This window comes from Enhydra lutris, unplaced genomic scaffold, assembly GCF_002288905.1.
Source record: "Enhydra lutris kenyoni isolate GAN:26980312 unplaced genomic scaffold, ASM228890v2 scaffoldscaffold68, whole genome shotgun sequence".
NCBI classification, from domain to species: domain Eukaryota; kingdom Metazoa; phylum Chordata; class Mammalia; order Carnivora; family Mustelidae; genus Enhydra; species Enhydra lutris.
In genome coordinates, this window is record NW_019154152.1 from 11,151,970 (window position 1) to 11,170,346 (window position 18,377).

Sequence of the window (18,377 nt, forward strand, 5' to 3'; positions counted from 1 at the left end):
GGGGCGCCCCGGAGGGGAGGGGCCGGGAGGGCTAGGCCCACGAACAAGAGAATAGGACGCATGGGGGGGGGGGGGGGGGGGGGGGGGCGGGGGGGGGGGGGCGCCCCGGAGGGGAGGGGCCGGGAGGGCTAGGCCCACGAACAAGAGAATAGGACGCATGGGGGGGGGGGGGGGGGAAGAGGCGCGCGGGAGCCAGCAGACAAAAAATCCTGAACCGCAACAGTGGCAAGAGCCAAGGCAAACTGTGGCATAAAACACAAAACACATCTCACAGTGGCCTGCCTGACAAACCTGGTATCACCCGGACACTCCCCCTTCGCTCTCTTAACACAGCAGTGACAGCCTGTCCACCTCTCTGGCCAGCAACGGACTGCCCTGATGATTAGATCAGCCCCTGCCTGCCGGCGCGCGGGGCACCGAGGAAGAGCCGGGAGCTTTGGAGGGTGAGCAGGACACAGGCCCTTTCACGCGGGGCAGCTTCCTGCCGGCTCCAGGGCGGGGCGACTGTGTCTTTACGCACACACATGCCGCTCACACACAAAGCACCGGCCTCCTTTCGTCGGCGCCGCCTGCCCTGGGACAAGGCCACCCCCCCTCCCCACCAAGCCCATTCCCTGAGGGAATCTCTCCAGCCCGTACCTTCTGCGTGGCAAGGCCAGGACGCTGCGCTGGGCCTGCTCCTCCCCCTCGGCCACCCAAACAAGCAGCCCAGGCAGACCGTGGCCTTGGAGCGCAGGCCCGTGCTGTCCTGTCCCGGTGGCTGCGTGCTATTGTCGACTGTGGAATGGCCGCCAAAATCCCAGCTGTGCTGCCAGAACCTAATCCCCTGTTCCGCTGAGCATTTGTGGGGAGGGGCTGAGGGGCCAAGGCACGGGACCTAGTACGGCAGGCACTGGCTGGAGCCCCTTCACAGACACAGGCACTGGGACCCATGGGCAGAGCCTAGAGGCTCTGCCTCTCCTCCATGGCCGAAAAGAAAAGATGTCGGACTCTTAGAAAACAAAACCACAGCGTTTCCACCCACTGAACAGCGGCTCTCACAAGGACTGGGAGAGAAACCCACCAGTCATCAGGACCGCCCCCCCCCAACTTTTACTTACACCACCAGTATTTATTAAGCACCTACTATGTGCAAAGCACTGCTTTAGGACATTGAAGGGAATATACAAAGATGAATTAAACACAGCCTCTACACTCAGCTAGCTTATAATTACACAGGAGATAAGAAACGTGCCTTGAAAATTATATTTCAAGACAGTATGTGTTAACTCCCACAAAAGGATATAAAAATTCCAACAAGTTGAGAGTAGGTAAAAAGACTAAGAAAATGAAGTGATATTTGAATGTGGATCTTAAAATATGCAGGTAAAATCTCCCCAGACAGAAGAGTGGAAAAGGGAAAGCAGAGAAGACTGTGGAAGTAGTCTGGAAACAGACTTTTTAAGTTGTGAGATGGGGTCAGAGCTGGAGAATCTTGAACCTGAAACCAAGAAATCAAAGATTTGAATATTTCATGTGTTTTTAACACCGAGATGTGGTACAATGAGAACTGTACTTTCAGAAATTATTCTGGTACACAAAACGAGACTAACAGTAGGGAGGAAGGTCACAAGGCTGCCACAACATAAGACAGGTAATGAGGACACAAAAGGGGAAAATGAGAGAGAATGGAAAGATGAGGAATGAAACACTTTGGAGACAGAATGAAGACAAGGGAATGGTTGGAAGCAGAGGGAAAAACTATAGGGAGGAAAGCGTAGGGGATGGCTGAACAGGCAGAAAGGCTATATACAGAAGCAGAGAGATGATACAGATCATGTTAGAATAAGAGAGAAAATAATAAATAGCAGCTATTGCTGAATGTGTACTATGTGACATGAACGCCCTGTTCTGCTAACATGTATTAGCTCATTAATCTGAAAAACTTCCTTGGTGAAGCAGGTACTATTACCACTCAGCTCTACAGAAGAGGAAACTGAGCCACAGAGATGAAATAATTTACCCAAGATCACACAGCTAGTGAATGGAAGAACTCTATACCACTTGCTGCTATGTGACCCTGGCAGGTAACATCTGGGCCTCAGTATCCCTATTTGTAAAACAAAAATAAAGATATCTATTTTATAAGGTTATAATGAGGATTAATCTCATAACTATATCTATAAGGTGCCCAAACACACTGACTAGCACATAAGGCACAAGATGTTACTTAACAAAGGTTAATTCCTATTCTAGGCATTTTGGCACCTAGTCACCAAGGTATTCCAAGCAGAAGCTGGCTGTTTGTCAAGGAAGCTAGTGGGGGTGCTCCTCCCTGGAGTGGGAGCTTGGATCTTCAGGATGCTTGCTTTCCTTCCATCAGTCTGCCTCTCTGAATTTTACTTTAAGGTCCAGCTCAAATTTCAACTCCTCGGTGGCTCAGTGGGTTAAAGCCTCTGCCTTTGGCTCAGGTCATGATCCCCGGGTCGTGGGATCACGACCCGCTTTCTGCTCAGCAGGGAGCCTGCTTCCCTTCCTCTCTCTCTGCCTGCCTCTCTGCCTACTTGTGATCTCTGTCAAATTAAAAAAAAAAAAAATCTTGAAAATTTTTTTTTAACTCCTCAAATAGTCCTTAAAAACAGATAAGAGTGGTTATCTAAGGGAGGGGTTAGTCTGTGGGGAGTTTCTACACTATGTTTCTTTTATATTTGAATTTATTCTAAATAAACATGTATTATTACATTGGTAATCAGAAAAATATGTCTACATTCTGCATTCACTACTTGTCCTGCCTTAACTATATGAGCATGGAAATCTTGTCCTCACACCTAGAATGTAAATATCAAGGGCATAAGCAGTTCCATTTCTCTCTCTCTCTCTATGATCCCCCATAGTATCTAACACACTAGGGCTCCTTGAATCTGTTCCACTGAAATACATCTGGATGGCAGATTTCCAAATTTAACTCTCTGGGCACCAAAGAATGACTGGAGCGAGTGGTGGGGGTCAGACCAAGGCCCACCACTGCAGAGACCCCAATCACCCTGCTTCTTCTCCCAGGCCCTTAGCTTTCCCACAGTATCACTTGCAGTCTGTGGTTAGCAACTACTATTGGTAGAAAGGAAGGTTCTTTATTCAAAGAAGGACCAGGAAAGCCAAGCCAAAGCAAAAACCAAAGCTTTTCTAGAAAAGCAAAGTGGCAAACATAATTTAATGACTGGCACAACCGACACTCCAAGAAAAGTATGAGGTGAAAATAGGAGGCAGGCCTGTTAAAACTGTCCTGGCTACATCTGGCACCTTTTTAAATTATTTTTTTAATAAAAAAAAAAAATTTTTTTTTAGAGATTTTTATTTATTTGACAGAGAGAGATCACAAATAGGCAGAGAGGCAGGCGGGGGGGGGGGGGAAGCAGGCTCCCCGATGAGCAGAGAGCTGGATGCGGGGCTCGATCCCAGGACCCTGAGATCATGACCTGAGCCCAAGGCAGAGGCTTAACCCACTGAGCCACCCAGACGCCCCTACATCTGGCACCTTTCATCTGTGAAGCTCCCCAGCACCTGAAAGAGTTGATACTGTGTCTCAAAAGAATATGAGATCCCCACCCCCCTCCTGGGCTCTTAACTCTGGCAACAGCTCCCAGCTGTGCAGCCTCAGAGGGCTGAACTCTCCTCTGGAACCTCTCTGCCAAAACTGCCAAGCTTCTGGGCCTGCTCTGCCGGACAGCCAAGAAGCCTGGCCAGTTTCTCCAGCCTCCCCCTCCCCCACTGCAGGCCACGGCTGGCCTCCAGCGGCAGCACCAGAACTACACCCGCCCCCTCCTCCTCCCAGCCTAGCTAGGCAACAGGCAGACCACACAGCTCCTGCCTGAATCCACAGCCCCTGCTCCATGTCCCCAGAAGACCAGGATAGGTAAAACTATTTTTAAAAGAAAGGAGAGGGACGCCTGGGTGGCTCAGTTGGTTAAGCAGCTGCCTTCGGCTCAGGTCATGATCCCAGCATCCTGGGATCGAGTCCCACATCCAGCTCCTTGCTCGGCAGGGATCCTGCTTCTCCCTCTGCCTCTGCCTGCCATTCTGTCTGCCTGTGCTCACTCTCTCTCCCTCTCTCTCTGACAAATAAATAAAATCTTTAAAAAAAAAAAGAAGAAAGAAAGAAAGAAAGAAAGGAGAGAAGATGGGGTGCCTGGGTGGCTCAGTGGGTTAAAGCCTCTGCTTTCGGCTTGGGTCGTGATCCCAGGGTCCTGGGATCGAGCCCCATATCGGCCTCTCTGCTCAGTGGGGAGCCTGCTTCCTCCTCCTCTCTCTCTGCCTGCCTCTCTGCCTACTTGTGATCTCTGTCAAATAAATAAATAAAATCTTAAAAAAAAAAAAAAGAAAGGAGAGGAGAAGGAAGGAAAACAGTAAGTGACTAACACAAGATTTAGAATAGCACTGAGATAGTGGTTGGATAGAAGCTGGTGATGCCTGTGGAGCACACAGGGTGTTTTCAAAGGGTCTGGTAATATCTCCTGTGCATGGATGTTTGTTTTACTATTTTTGATGAAAATGTAAATGTTATAGCTTTTAACAAATATTGCCATTAAAAAATGAGTATTACCATTTTAAAAAGTATAAAGGAAAAACAAAGAGCAATTTCCACAGAGATGGCCCAGAGTAGGGTGCTTTTTTTTTTTTTTTTTTAAATTAAGATTTTACTTATTTATTTGCGAGAGAGAGAGAGAGAGAGAGCATGAGATGCGGGAGGGTCAGAGGAAGAAGCAGATACCCCATTGAGCAAGGAGCCTGATGCAGTACTCCATCCCAGGACTCCGGGATCATGACCTGAGCTCAAGGCAGTGGCTTAACCAACTGAGCCCATTTGTGGGGCAGGGGTGCTTCTAATACAAAGAATTCACCTGGCCGTCAAGGCCCTCCAGGACCTGGCCTCAGTTTGGACCTGGCCTCAGTTTTACCTTCTAGAGTTATTTATGCCCTTACCCAAACCCTCTACCATGCCAGACTGGTCTTCTCACTGTCTTCTGAAGTCCATCTGAACCTCCTACCTCAGCCTACTAGCCTAGGAGGGAAGCTCTCACTGTAGGGAGCTGTAGATCCAATGAGAGCCTCTCAGTCCCTATAGGCCTTCTCACTAGGAAAGCTGGCAGGAAAAAAGGCTCTTATCGATCCACTGCCCTATGCAATGCCTTCTAGTCTTTTCTCTGCCACCTGACATCCTAGCATCATCAATACCTACAGACTATCCTTGCTGTTGCTGCTACCATTATAATTAATAGCTAACATTTAATGAGCATTTAGTATGCAGCAGGCACTGTGCTAAACACTTCCCTGCTTTATTTTGCTTAATCTTCCCAATAACCCAATGACACATTAACAAATACTATGATTATCCCTCTCTATTTTACAAAAAAGGAAACTAAGATTAAATAACTTGCCTAAGGCTACACAGCTGGTAAGTGTTAGAGCCAAAATTGCAGTCCAGCTGGACATGGACATCTCATCTAGTCTTCTCAGCTACATACGTTTTATGTATCTTCAAGATGAGAAGATCTGAGTCTCAGGAATTAAGTGACTTAGTCACATAGGTAGTGACTTGTCTATGTGGTCTCTACATTATTCTCTACTGCTCTTCAACAGCCATCAAATGAATAAATAAAAGCTAGCACATTCTCAATGGCTCGAAGAAACCCCGTACCTCTATACCTCCTCATAAGAATCAACATTTTTTTTTTTTAAAGATTTTACCAATTTATTTGACAGCAAGAGACAGTGAAAGAGGGAACACAAGCAGGGGGAGTGGGAGAGAGAGAAGGTTATCCATCAAGCAGGGAGGCCCACGCAGGGCTCAATCCCAGGATCCCAGGGATCATGACCTGAGCCAAAGGAAGACACTTATTAAGACTGAGCCACCCAGAACCCCATGAATCAACTTTTTAATCAAAACAATCAGGGGTAAAAAAAAAAAAAAACACAATCAGGGGTGCCTGGGTGGCTCAGTGGGTTAAAGCCGCTGCCTTCGGCTCAGGTCATGATCTCAGGGTCCTGGGATCGAGCCCCGCATCAGGCTCTCTGCTTGGCAGGAGCCTGCTTCCCCCTCTCTCTCTGCCTGCCTCTCTGCCTACTTGTGATCTCTCTCTCTCTGTGTCAAATAAATAAAATCTTTAAAAAAGGAAAAAAAAAAACAGCTCTAATTTAAAAAGCAACCACTAAAGCATTTTTTTCTGAAGATATAGTAATTTAGAAACATTAAAAAACCAAAACTCCTCTGAAGAGGTAAGCATAGAAGAATTTTCTACTGGAAGGGATGGTGGACATATCTCAAGGGTGAGAAGCCATAAAGAAGGTTGGAGGAAACACTACTGGTTGGAGGGAAGGACTGCTGTTTCAGAACCCTGACCTCGAGTTTATTTACCAGGCCTCATCCTCCCTCTCCAGAGGGTAGTGCTGAGTAATGAGGCAGTGTTGGTAAGCCTGCAGCTTCCTGGGGAGAAAAGCAGAGGGCAAATCAAAACCCAAAGAGGATTCATTATAACATCCAAGAGGCCCTATTCAGTTGTCCCTCAAGAAGGTCTTTCTACTAAACACCTAAGAACCTGTTCACCCTGTTTCATTGTCACAGAGGAGTAAACGGATCTGTCCCTACAGGCAATATATCTAACATGTTGTTTGCACACAAACACAGAACAATGATGAGGTAAAAGAAAGGTAAAAGAAACCGAAGAAGGAACAGCTTCAATGTAAAGATTTGCAACTACTCCTAAAGACAGTCACAACAATGGTAAAACGAACAAAAAAATACCCTAGATTTGGTGTTGGAAGCCCCTGGAGGTAAGTTCTGAAGCCATCACCTACTAAATTTACGGCTTTAGGCAAGTCACTTGCCCTAGCTTGGTTCTCAGTAAACGAAGGGTATTGGTACTGGATAGATCATATCTAAAGCACCTCCAAAAATTTCCCATGGTTCTTTATCCAGGATACCATTCTCAACAATAACAACAACAAAAATCTTTGACATAGAACTAAGCTCCTCAGAATCTGGTCAAAACTTCACCAGTTAGGGCTTCCTCCTTTCCAGGAAAAAGAAAAACCAAATCCCCTAGAAACAAGCACTTTGTTATCCTACTGGGTCCCATCCCCAAAGCAAGGCACATGTGGATGCTTCATTAATCCTGATGACAGGAGGTGATTCTTGGAAACTCGTAATACTAACTTTGCATGGGGCAAAATGAAAGCTAACTGGAACTATACTCAAGGCATTCACAAGGTTTCATAAACAAAAGCCACAGAGAAGAGTGCAATTTATAATTACATTGGTCTTAAAAGCCTAAATAAATCAAAATTGGAAAAAAATGGAAAAAAAAAAGGCCTAAATAAAAGTAGCTTTCTATACCTGGTCAATAAATCACAGAATCTCAAAGTTGGAAGAGACCTTAATGGTCATCTAGCCACCCACCCCACATTCATGCTGGAACACATGTGACAACTAGGCTGAAGATTTGCTATATCCTGCCTGAGATGGAAATTTTACAATTTATTTATATGTCCGAGCAAGGTCTGCTGATTTGAGACAACTTGTGATTTCAGAACATAAGCTTGAGAGAATAAGGATTCTGCCCAGGATCTGGTTTGTTTTCAAATAGGCTTTAAGTAGCTAAAAAACTCAGATGACACCTCTCTTTCCTCTCCTCCTCTCTCACCCTCCCCATCTCTCCCTCTCCCCCCACCCCCTCTGCTTTATCTTCAGTCTCTACCTCCTACACAGCACTGAATCCCCTGTCTTTCTAGTTCCAAATCTACTTTTCCTATTACACTGTGATGCCTTTAACCTCTGAAAGAAATTAATAAACACAAATATTAATAAGAGTTGGATTTCTAAATAGGATGCTAGGCTGCTTCAAAAACCAAACTTAGGGGGCGCCTCGGTGGCTCAGTGGGTTAAAGCCTCTGCCTTCGGCTCAGGTCATGATCCCAGGGTCCTGGGATCGAGCCCCGCATCGGGCTCTCTGCTCAGCAGGGAGCCTGCTTCTCCCTCTCTCTCTACCTGCCTCTCTGCCTACTTGTGATCTGTGTCTGTCAAATAAATAAATAAAATCTTAAAAAAAAAAAAAAAACTTAGGGGCACCTGGGTGGCTCAGTGGGTCAAGCCTCTGCCTTCGGCTCACGTCATGATCTCAGGGTTCTGGGATCAAGCCCCCGCATCGGGCTCTCTGCTCAGCAAGGAACCTGCTTCTCCCTCTCTCTCTCTGCCTGCCTCTCTGCCTACTTGTGATCTCTCTCTGTCAAATAAATAAAATCTTAAAAAAAAACCCACCAAACTTATTAATATATAACTAATAAAATAAATGGGAATGTATCTAATGTGGCTGTGGTTAAAAAACAAACAAACAGACAACAAACCTAACATTTTAACAGACTTCAAGAATTTAAGGACAGCTATTTTTCACATCTCAATTAATCCCTCCTAAAGAACCCGAAGAGGCAAGCATGTTCGTTCCAATTTTACAGACTAGAAGACTAGAAGAAAATGCCTGCTTCAAGGTCAACCTAAAGGATTGCAGAGCCAGAACTCAAATCTTCTAAGTCCAGTGCTCTCTCCAGCACACCTCAACTACAACCTATACCTGTCATCAGTATGGTCCTTTATGTGTACAAAGCACTTATACACTCCTTGTTCAAAGGGTTTTTGCTACAACTAACTTGTGGTGTGGGCAAGGCAGATGCCATTTTCTCCATGTTTAAAGATGCTAAGTAACTTTAACAGCATTAGATAAAATAACAGCCCATGTATCTGGTATCATTGAGAAGTATGAAGAGTTCCTCACACAATTTTCCTGAAAAGACTGCAATTTTAGGACCTTTAGGACCTCCCTTTAGGACCAAATCTTTTAAAAAACCAAAACCCGGGCACCTGGGTGGCTAAGTTGGTTGAATGACTGCCTTCGGCTCAGGTCATGATCCCGGACTTCCAGGATCGAGTCCCGCATCAGGCTCCCAGCTCCTTGGGGAGTCTGCTTCTCCCTCTGACCTTCTCCTCTCTCATGCTCTCTCTCAAATAAATAAATAAAATCTTTTTTTTTTTTTTTAGATTTTATTTATTTATTTGACAGAGAGAGATCACAAGTAGATGGAGAGGCAGGCAGAGAGAGAGAGAGAGGGAAGCAGGATCTCCGCCGAGCAGAGAACCTGATGCGGGACTCGATCCCAGGACCCTGAGATCATGACCTCAGCCGAAGGCAGCGGCTTAACCCACTGAGCCACCCAGGTGCCCAATAAATAAAATCTTAAAAAAAAAAAAATTTTTTTTTTTTAAACCAAAACCCTATTTGCAACATAACTCTTCAAAACATATAAAATGGGTTAATCTTAACTTGGAATTAATGAAATTTAACCAGCGACATTCAACCATAAGCATGAAATAAACACTTATATATACTGTGTTGGAGACTCAAACCAGTACTAGACAGGCTTACAATCCTGTGGAGAAAGAAACATACCTTTATTTCACCTTAATACAACGCCAAAGAACACAGACCTGGGCAGTGCTAAAAGGAAGGTAAGAGAACACTGGGCCGTCTAGTGGAGACTAACAGTGACTTGTAAGAGGAACACCAGAAAGGCAGTGTCCTGAGCAGGTGAATGGCTTGTGTGTGCCTTTTCAAAAGATGAATCTGGCACAACACCGAGTCCAGAGGCAAAACGGAGTGAGGTGGCAAGTGCAGCGGCAGTAGGACGGAAGAAGAATGGTGTTACTTGAAAGGCATCATGGAGGTAGACCCAAAGTTCTTATGAATGGGGTGTGGGAATATAAAGACCTAGGATTCCTGCCTTGCTGAAAAGACTTCAGACCAGGAACACAGAAGTTACTGTTTTGGAGGACATGTGAGGGTCTGATTACTCAGGATGGATGATTAGAAAAGCCTTACCAAGAAAGTAACATTTAAGCTGAGTACTTAATGTGTGAGTGGGAGGAGTAGCGATTCACCAAAGGAAAAGTAAAAAAAGAGCATTCTAGGGACATCTGGTCAGCTCAGTCAGTTAAGCGTCTGCCTTTGGCTCACATCGTGATCCCAGGGTCCTTGGATCAAGTCCCACATGGGGCTCCTTGATCAGCAGGGAGCCTTCTCCCCCCTCTGCCTGCCACTCCCCTTGCTTGTGCCTCCCTCTCTCTCTGACAAATAAATAACTTTTTTTTTTCCCTTAAAGAGAGCATTCCAGACAGAGAGAACAGCATGCACAAAGACAGAGTTCATTACATTTGAGAAATGGCATGCGGTTTTAGGAAGGTGTAGCAGATGATGAGGATAAGTAGTACTAAATTGTAAGGCGCTTACATCATACTAAAGAATTCAGATTTTATCCTGTAGGTGATAGGAAACAATCAAGGTTTCTAAACAGAGGGAGTAAAGGGGAGGAACATAGATCAGATCTATGTTCCAGCCTGTGTGACGTACAGGCTAGAATGGTAAGAAACAAGGGGAAGGCGATATACCACAATGGCTAAGAGCATGAGGTCTGCAGTTAGACTGCCTAATTAAAATGCTGGCTCTATACCCTATGGCCCAGCAATTGCACTAGTGGGTATTTACCCCAAAGATACAAATGTAGTAATCCAAAGGGGCACCTGCACCCCACTGCTTATAGCAGCAATGTCCACAATAGCCAAACTATGGAAAGAGCCTAGATATCCATCGGCAGATGAATGGATAAAGAAGATGTGGTGTATATATACACAATGGAATATTATGCAGCCATCAAAAAATGAAATCTTGCCATTTGCAATGACGTGGATGGAACTAGAGGATAGGATGCTAAGTGAAATAAGTCAATCAGAGAAAGACCGTTATCATATGATCTCGCTGATACATGGAATTTGAGAAGGTAAAGGATCATCAGGGAAGAAAGGAAAAAATGAAATGGGATGAAACCAAAGTGGGAGACAAACCATAAGAGACTCCTAATCATAGGAAACAAACTGAGGGTTGCTGGACCAGAGGGTGGTGGGAGGGATGGGAGGTTGCTCTATTTCAGACATATATCCCTACTTGCTTGGAACTTGCAAAATGGCCATTGGGGAGGCTATTGCTATGGTGAATCAAAGACCTGTCCCCCTGAAACAAATAATACATTATATTTTAATAAAAACATAAATAGGGGCACCTGGGTGGCTCAGTGGGTTAAGGCCTCTGCCTTCGGCTTGGGTCATGATCTTTGGTCATGGGATCGAACCCTGCATCGGGCTCCCTGCTTGGTGGGGAGCCTGCTTCTCCCTCTGCCTCTGCCTGCAGCTCTCCCTGCTTGTATTTTTTCTCTCTCTCTCTCTCTCTCTGTCAAATAAATAAATAAATAAATAAAATCTTTAAAAAATAAATTAATGTGATGTAGAGCTAAAAAAATAAAAATAAAATAAACATAGCTTACTAGCTATGCAACCTTAAGCAGGTTATTTAACCTGTGTCCCCAGCCTCCCCATCTATAAAATGTTAATAGTAACAATACTTTCTCAGAGGGTCATTGTAAAGATTTAACAAGACAGTATGTGCAAAGCATTAAGCACCATACCAAGCACAGAGAATAAATGTTAGCTGCTGTTAGAGGCTGAAAGTTCATTAGTAGGTTATATCCACATGTGGTTTAGTATTGTCCATGCTCTTCCTTCTACCCAAAGCTTTCTTTTCTCTACTCCTTCATCTAGTTAATTTTAACCTATCCTTCACATCTCAGCTCAACAAGTGTTACTTCCTCATATAAACTCACCCTAAGCACCTAATTCCCAGTTCCATACTAGGTCAAGTTCCTACTATGCAGAGCACCAGAGTCTTTTCATTCACAGCTCTCATAGTTTCTAATTATGCCTTTTTGTATTTCTTTAACTTTTCTCCTAGTATATGTTCCACGAAATCAGATTGTGTGCTCACCATTGAATTCTTAGAACTTAGCACAATGCCTGACACATAGAACATGCTTGATAAACATTTCTTAAACGAATGAAAAGTTTTAAATTATATTTTAAAAGTAAACCCTCTTCAGGGGGCACCTGGGTGGCTCAGTGGATTGAGCCTCTGACTTCAGCTCAGGTTATGGTCTCAGGGCCCTGGGATGGAGCCCCACGTCGGGCTCTCTGCTCAGCGGGGAGCCTGCTTCCCCCTGCCTACTTGTGATCTCTGTCAAACAAATGAATAAAATCTTTTAAAAAAATAAATAAAAGTAAACCCTCTTCAGGATCAATCTTCAAATAGAAACCAAGATACAGGGGCGCCTGGGTGGCTCAGTGGGCTAAAGCCTCTGCCTTTGGCTCGGGTCATGATCCCAGAGTCCTGGGATTGAGCCCCACATCGGGCTCTCTGCTCGACGGGGAGCCTGCTACCTCCTCTCTCTCTGCCTGCCTCTCTGCCTACTTGTGATCTCTGTCTGTCAAATAAACAAAAATCTTAAAAAAAAAAAAAAAAAAAAGAAACCAAGATACAGATGAAAGTAGATGGTTTGAAGTGAAGGATGTTTGGAGCCCTGTCCCCTCCTGCCTCCACCTGATTCTTGAGTCTGTTCTCTAATTCTTTTTTTGTTTATTCTTCTGTTCTGTAATTTTATTAAGTTTTACAGAATGCAGCATGAAACCATTACTTGTTCCAAGCAAGTAGGGATATATGTCTGAAATAGAGCAGTGATTTAAAAAAGAGGAAGCAATAGTTTGAGAACTACTTATGGCAGGCCCTGATAATTTCAAGTGAAGAATTAGAAAAGGAAAATTCTAGAAATACCTCTAACTTCCTAGCTTGCATGAATAAGTAGATGATCATATGTGCCAAAAACAAACAAGAATGTAAAAATGGGAACTTCATTCATTGAGCACTAGTATCAACCCTATCAGGCAAGTGCTATTAATACCCTCTTTCATAGAAGTTAAGAGATATTGAACAACCTGTCCAAAATCATGAGGCTAACAAGCAGCAGAATTAAGATTCAAACCCAGGTCTAGCTCACTCCAAACTTCATAATCTAAACCATCATGCCATAATGGCAGGTGGTTTGAAAGTCTGGTTTTAGACATGAGGTACCTATTGGACATACAATCAGAAAAACCCATAGCTGGTGCAAAATATGATTTGAGGCTAGAGATACAGATTTGGGTCACTTTTGAAACAGTGTGACTATAATCAGAAGAGGGTCTATGATAGGAACATGCTTGCTTAGTAGGTCTTTAATAAAGAGGTAGCATATACATTTGCTATTGAAATTTGTTAATCTTCTGCCAAAGCCTCTGTCTTGCACAGCCCAGGGGACACCCACACTGAGAACTGATGGACGGACTCTGAGTGAAATTCCAAATCTCTGGAGATCCCTTGTAGGACCTTTATACTATTTCCATTTGGGGAAATTTCAACAGAAAGCCAGTGACCATACCAATGTCAATTTAAAAGGAAGGTGGTTAAGAGAATGGATGTGGGGATCAAACATCATTTTCTCTCCTACGTCAGGTTCACATCATCTCCTGCTTAGGATTCTACCTCCCTCACTAAAAATGCCTAGCATCTGAGTATGGCTTCTTACCACAGACAGTGTTTCCCATCTACAAAGTATTTCACACGATCTTCACAACAGCTCTGCAAGGTAGACACTGTTTTCATTTTATCAATGAGGAATGAAGTTCAGAAAAGTACTCTGCCTAATGTCACACAACTACAAAACAATAGGACCACAGTGCAACTCTGATCTTCTGGCTCCAAATCTGAAGCTCTTTCCAGCAGATTCACCCCAAGATAACTATGAGCTACCCACCCGCCTAGGAACCAACAGAGTCACAATCCCTACATACATTTTTGTTGTATTTAAAAAGAAAATATGGGGGCGCCTGGGTGGCTCAGTGGGTTAAGCCGCTGCCTTCGGCTCAGGTCATGATCTCAGGGTCCTGGGATCGAGCCCCACATCGGGCTCTCTGCTCAGCGGGGAGCCTGCTTCCTCCTCTCTCTCTGCCTGCCTCTCTGCCTACTTGTAATCTCTGTCTGTTAAATAAATAAAATCTTTAAAAAAAAATAAATAAATAAAAAATAAAAAGAAAATATGGGCACCTGGTTGGCTCAGTCAGTTGGGTGTCGGCCTTCGGCTCTGGTTGTGATCCTGGGGTCTTGGGATCAAGTCTTGAGTCCTACATTGGGCTCCCTGCTCAGCGAGGAGCCTGTTTTCCCCTCTCCTCCCCACTCTGTCTCTCTTTCTCTCAGAGCCTCTTTATCTCTATCTTCTCAGTGCTCTCTGCCACTGTCTCTGTCTCTCTCAAATACATAAATAAAATCTTTATTTAAAAAAAAAAAGGAGAAAAAAGAAAACAGCAGGGGGATAATGACTGGATAGGGCTAACAGGATGTTGGTAAATGTTATTTCTTGAAACAGCACTAATGACACAGGTGTATTCACTTTGTGACAAGTCATGAGCTACATTACTTTATGCATTTTTCTGTATGTATGTTTCACTTTAATTAAAAAAGCAAACACTAGGCAAAATTAAGATAGACTAATAAAAATTTGGGAAAGCTGGATGTCTCAGGGCTATATATATATTTGCTTGACTTCTCAAGCAGCAGGTACATATAGGGCACCTAACAGTTAAGTAAGAATGCACAAAATCCTTGCACGCACAAATAATATATTCACCCGCTTATTCACCCTTGCACACACAAATAATAAATATATTCACCCACAAGTCACCCATAATGACTAGGTGATGTGAGTGAATCTGATGGGATCAGGAGCACAGGAAGCCCAGTAAGGCACCAAGATTATAGTAAATGAAAAAAAAAATGGCATCTGAAAAGTGGAACTATCCTATACTATCAGTACAATAGTAAGATATCTCAATTTCAGAGACAATAAAAATGTTAAAAATGCCAATGACAATTTAAAGACGCCACCAATTATAAACGCCTCCTAATTTCAGAGTGTTAAAACGTAAAAACAATGCAAAAAAGCATTTAAAAATAAACAAAATACAATGTTCTAATCTCTAAAGGTAGTTCAACCGTGAGATCATAGATCCTGGAGTGTTAGGGCTAGAAAGGGCCTTGGAGAACCTTGTCTTGGGTACAAGCTCTTGATTTAAGAGATGGAGAGAGTGGGGCCCTGTTTAACAGTTGTTAAGTGACCTTATTAAATTAAAGCTCACACCCCAGAAAGTTAAGTACAAAGTTGGTTCTTTGACTCCTGGGATTACTACCCAGATACCTCCCTCTAAACCCAGGAGAAGATTTACATATTAACTCTATTTTTCACTTTCATAATTCTCTGCTTCATTAACTCAATAAAAAACTAAAAGCACCTCTTAAAAATCAATTAAGATGAAAAAATAGAAGACTTCCCCTCTTGCTTGAACAAGTTTATTTCCTTGTTCTCTAAAATCAATGAAGCAATACAAAATTAGATTAAAAAACAAAATTTGTAATCTCTCAGCCCATTTTCATTCCCCGCTGGGCCCTCCCACAAGATATGTTAACAGATTTTTTTCATGCCCCCTACAATGTAACTACAAATGTATTTTTTTTTTAAGTTTTTTTTTTTTTAAGATTTTATTTATTTATTTATTTGAGAGAGAGGCAGTGAGAGAGAGCATGAGCGAGGAGAAGGTCAGAGGGAGAAGCAGACTCCCCATGGAGCTGGGAGCCCGATGCGGGACTCAATCCCAGGACTCCGGGATCATGACCTGAGCCAAAAGCAGTCATCCAACCATCTGAGCCACCCAGGCATCCCTACAAATGTATTTTTATATTTAAGAGGATTTTTTATTATTCTCCATTTTTGAAAAACTAGGTTTACACTTCAACATTGCTCTGCAACTTGTTTTCTCACTTAATTTATCATGAATCCCAAGTGTCACTAAATAAAAAATTTTAACTCATACTTTAAAAAATCTGAATAACAGTCCACATAAAGAACATAAAATAATGTGTTCACATATTTTCCTACTGATGGACATGGCTATTTTCAATCTGTTACCATTTCAAACAATGCTGTAATGCATATCCTTATGCATATTTCTTTTTAAATGAAAGAAAAAAATTTCTATACACACACTTTCTGGTCATCCAATGTTTTGATTGTTTCCTTTCTTGTCATCATCTCTGCCTTACTTGCTCACAGAATTTTCCTCAGGGCCCAGTGTGATAAAGGAGGGCAAAGCAACTTGGAGAATGTCAAGACACATGACATGTGATACTCACTGTTGGTAAATTAGAATTGGCCTATCTTGGCTGCCTCTCTCAGCCACCTGCGCATACCACACCCCCACCCCCACCCAATACGTGTGCTCCTTGTTCTGGTCTCAGCAGCTGCTTCCCACTCAACTGATGTGGGCAGAGCTGGCTTGTGGAATTAATCCTACTTTGTCACACTCCTAACCCTAGCAAGTGCAGATAGGCCCACCAGCTATCCAAACAAGTAGGAAGAAGAATACAGTATCATTAGGAAATATTATAATACAGAAATATATAGAGTAAAATATAAAACTCCCCATTTACCAAACCTTAACCGACATTCACAATGGCAGTCCCCTCCTCAGAGTGACCACTGTTACAACTTTGTTGTAGCTTTTCCTAACGATACACACACGTACACATGTGTGTATATAGAAAGAGATACATATAAGTGTATATGCATGTGTGTGTGTGTGTGTGTGTGTGTACACACACACACACACACACGTAAGTAAAGAGACAAAGAGTGTGAGTGTGTTTGGTCTATATACCTGTAATTATATTGTATGATTTGTTTTGCAACTTGCCTTTTTCACTTAAAAATTTCTTTGACATGTTTCTATATTAGATTATAATGGATTCCTCATACCTTTTTTTTTTTTTTTAAAGATTTTATTTATTTATTTGTCAGAGAGAGAGAGGGGGAGAGAGAGCAAGCACAGGCAGACAGAATGGCAGGCAGAGGCAGAGGGAGAAGCAGGCTCCCCGATGAGCAAGGAGCCTGATGTGGGACTCGATCCCAGGACGCTGGGATCATGACCTGAGCCGAAGGCAGCTGCTTAACCAACTGAGCCACCCAGGCGTCCCGGATTCCTCATACTTTAAAAAGCTTTGGGGGCGCCTGGGTGGCTCAGTCAGTTAACCATCTGGCTTCAGCTGGAGCCCCACATCAGGGTCTCTGCTCAGCAGGGAGTCTGCTTCTCTCTCCCCTCTGCCCCACCCCTGCTGGTGCACGCTGTCTCTAACAAAAAAAATAAAATGTTTAAAATAAATAAATAAAAGAAAAAGCTTGAGAAAAATGCTATAGTTTTTGAACAGCTAGGCCTTCTCAACAATATATTCCGATATATTTCCCACTATCCAAAGGTCAACAAACTATGACCTACAGAGGTGAACAGAGTGGACCCTTGAATAACGCAAAGATAAGGGGTGCCAAGCTGCTCAACACCCCCACCATCCTATATAGTTGAAAATCCACACAGAACTTCTGACACCCCAAAAACTTAACCACTAATAGCCACTGTTAACTGGAGGTCTTACGGATAACAAACAACTGATTAACATCTATCATGTAAGTTATCTGTATTAATACTGTAACTAAACAATAAAGCTAAATAAAGTGTTACTAGGAAAATCATAAGAGAAAATACATTTACAGTACTGTATTTAATTAAAAAAAAAAAAAAATCCCTGTATAAGTGGACCCATGCAGTTCAAACCCATGTTGTTCAAGGGTCAACTGTAGCTGCAACTACACAGCCTACAAAGCCTGAAGTATTTACTACTTGGGTCTAAACGAAACAGCAACTTACACTGAACATCTAAAGAATAGTTTCTTTCTTTCTTTCTTTCTTTTTAAAGATTTTATTTATTTATTTGACAGACAGAGATCACAAGTAGGCAGAGAGGCAGGCAGAGAGAGAGGGGGAAGCAGGCTCCCCGAGGAGCAGAGAGCCCGATGCGGGGCTTGATCCCAGGACCTTGAGATCATGACCTGAGCCGAAGGCAGAGGCTTAACCCACTGAGCCACCCAGGTGCCCCTAAAGAATAGTTTCTTAATATAGATTGTTGTCCAACTCACAGTGGCTATTTTAGACAGTGAGGCTCATCTTAAACAAAATTTATATGGGGCACACAGTGGCTTGGTCTGTTAAGGATCCAGCTCTTGACTCTGGCTCAAGTCACAATCTCGGAGTCCTGTGTGGGGCTCCACACTCAGCACAGAGTCTGCCTAAGATTCTCTCTCCCTCTGCCCCTTACCCCTTACATGCACATGCATGCACACTTCATCTCTCTCTCTCTTTCCAATAAATAAATAAATAAATAAATAAATAAATAAATAAATAAATAAAACTATTAGTAAATAAAAATGGTTATCTCAGGATGCCTGGGTGGCTCAGTTGGTTAGGTGCCTGCCTTCAGCTCAGGTCATGATCCCAGGGT

The 18,377-nt window shown here is 43.3% G+C and overlaps 1 protein-coding gene across 2 annotated transcripts in view; it reads right to left on the reverse strand.

Moving 5' to 3' along the window:
• LOC111159647 (nuclear mitotic apparatus protein 1) overlaps positions 1-18,377 on the reverse strand; it is a 76,105-nt gene that overhangs the window by 39,869 nt on the left and 17,859 nt on the right. Inside the window, exon 1 of one of the 2 annotated variants that reach the window (XM_022522199.1) lies at positions 640-731. The exons of the other annotated variant lie outside the window; for it this stretch is intronic. The gene's annotated coding sequence lies outside the window, so the exon portion shown is untranslated. Of the gene's footprint in view, positions 1-639; positions 732-18,377 lie in introns of those variants that run through there. 2 annotated transcript variants of the gene reach the window in all.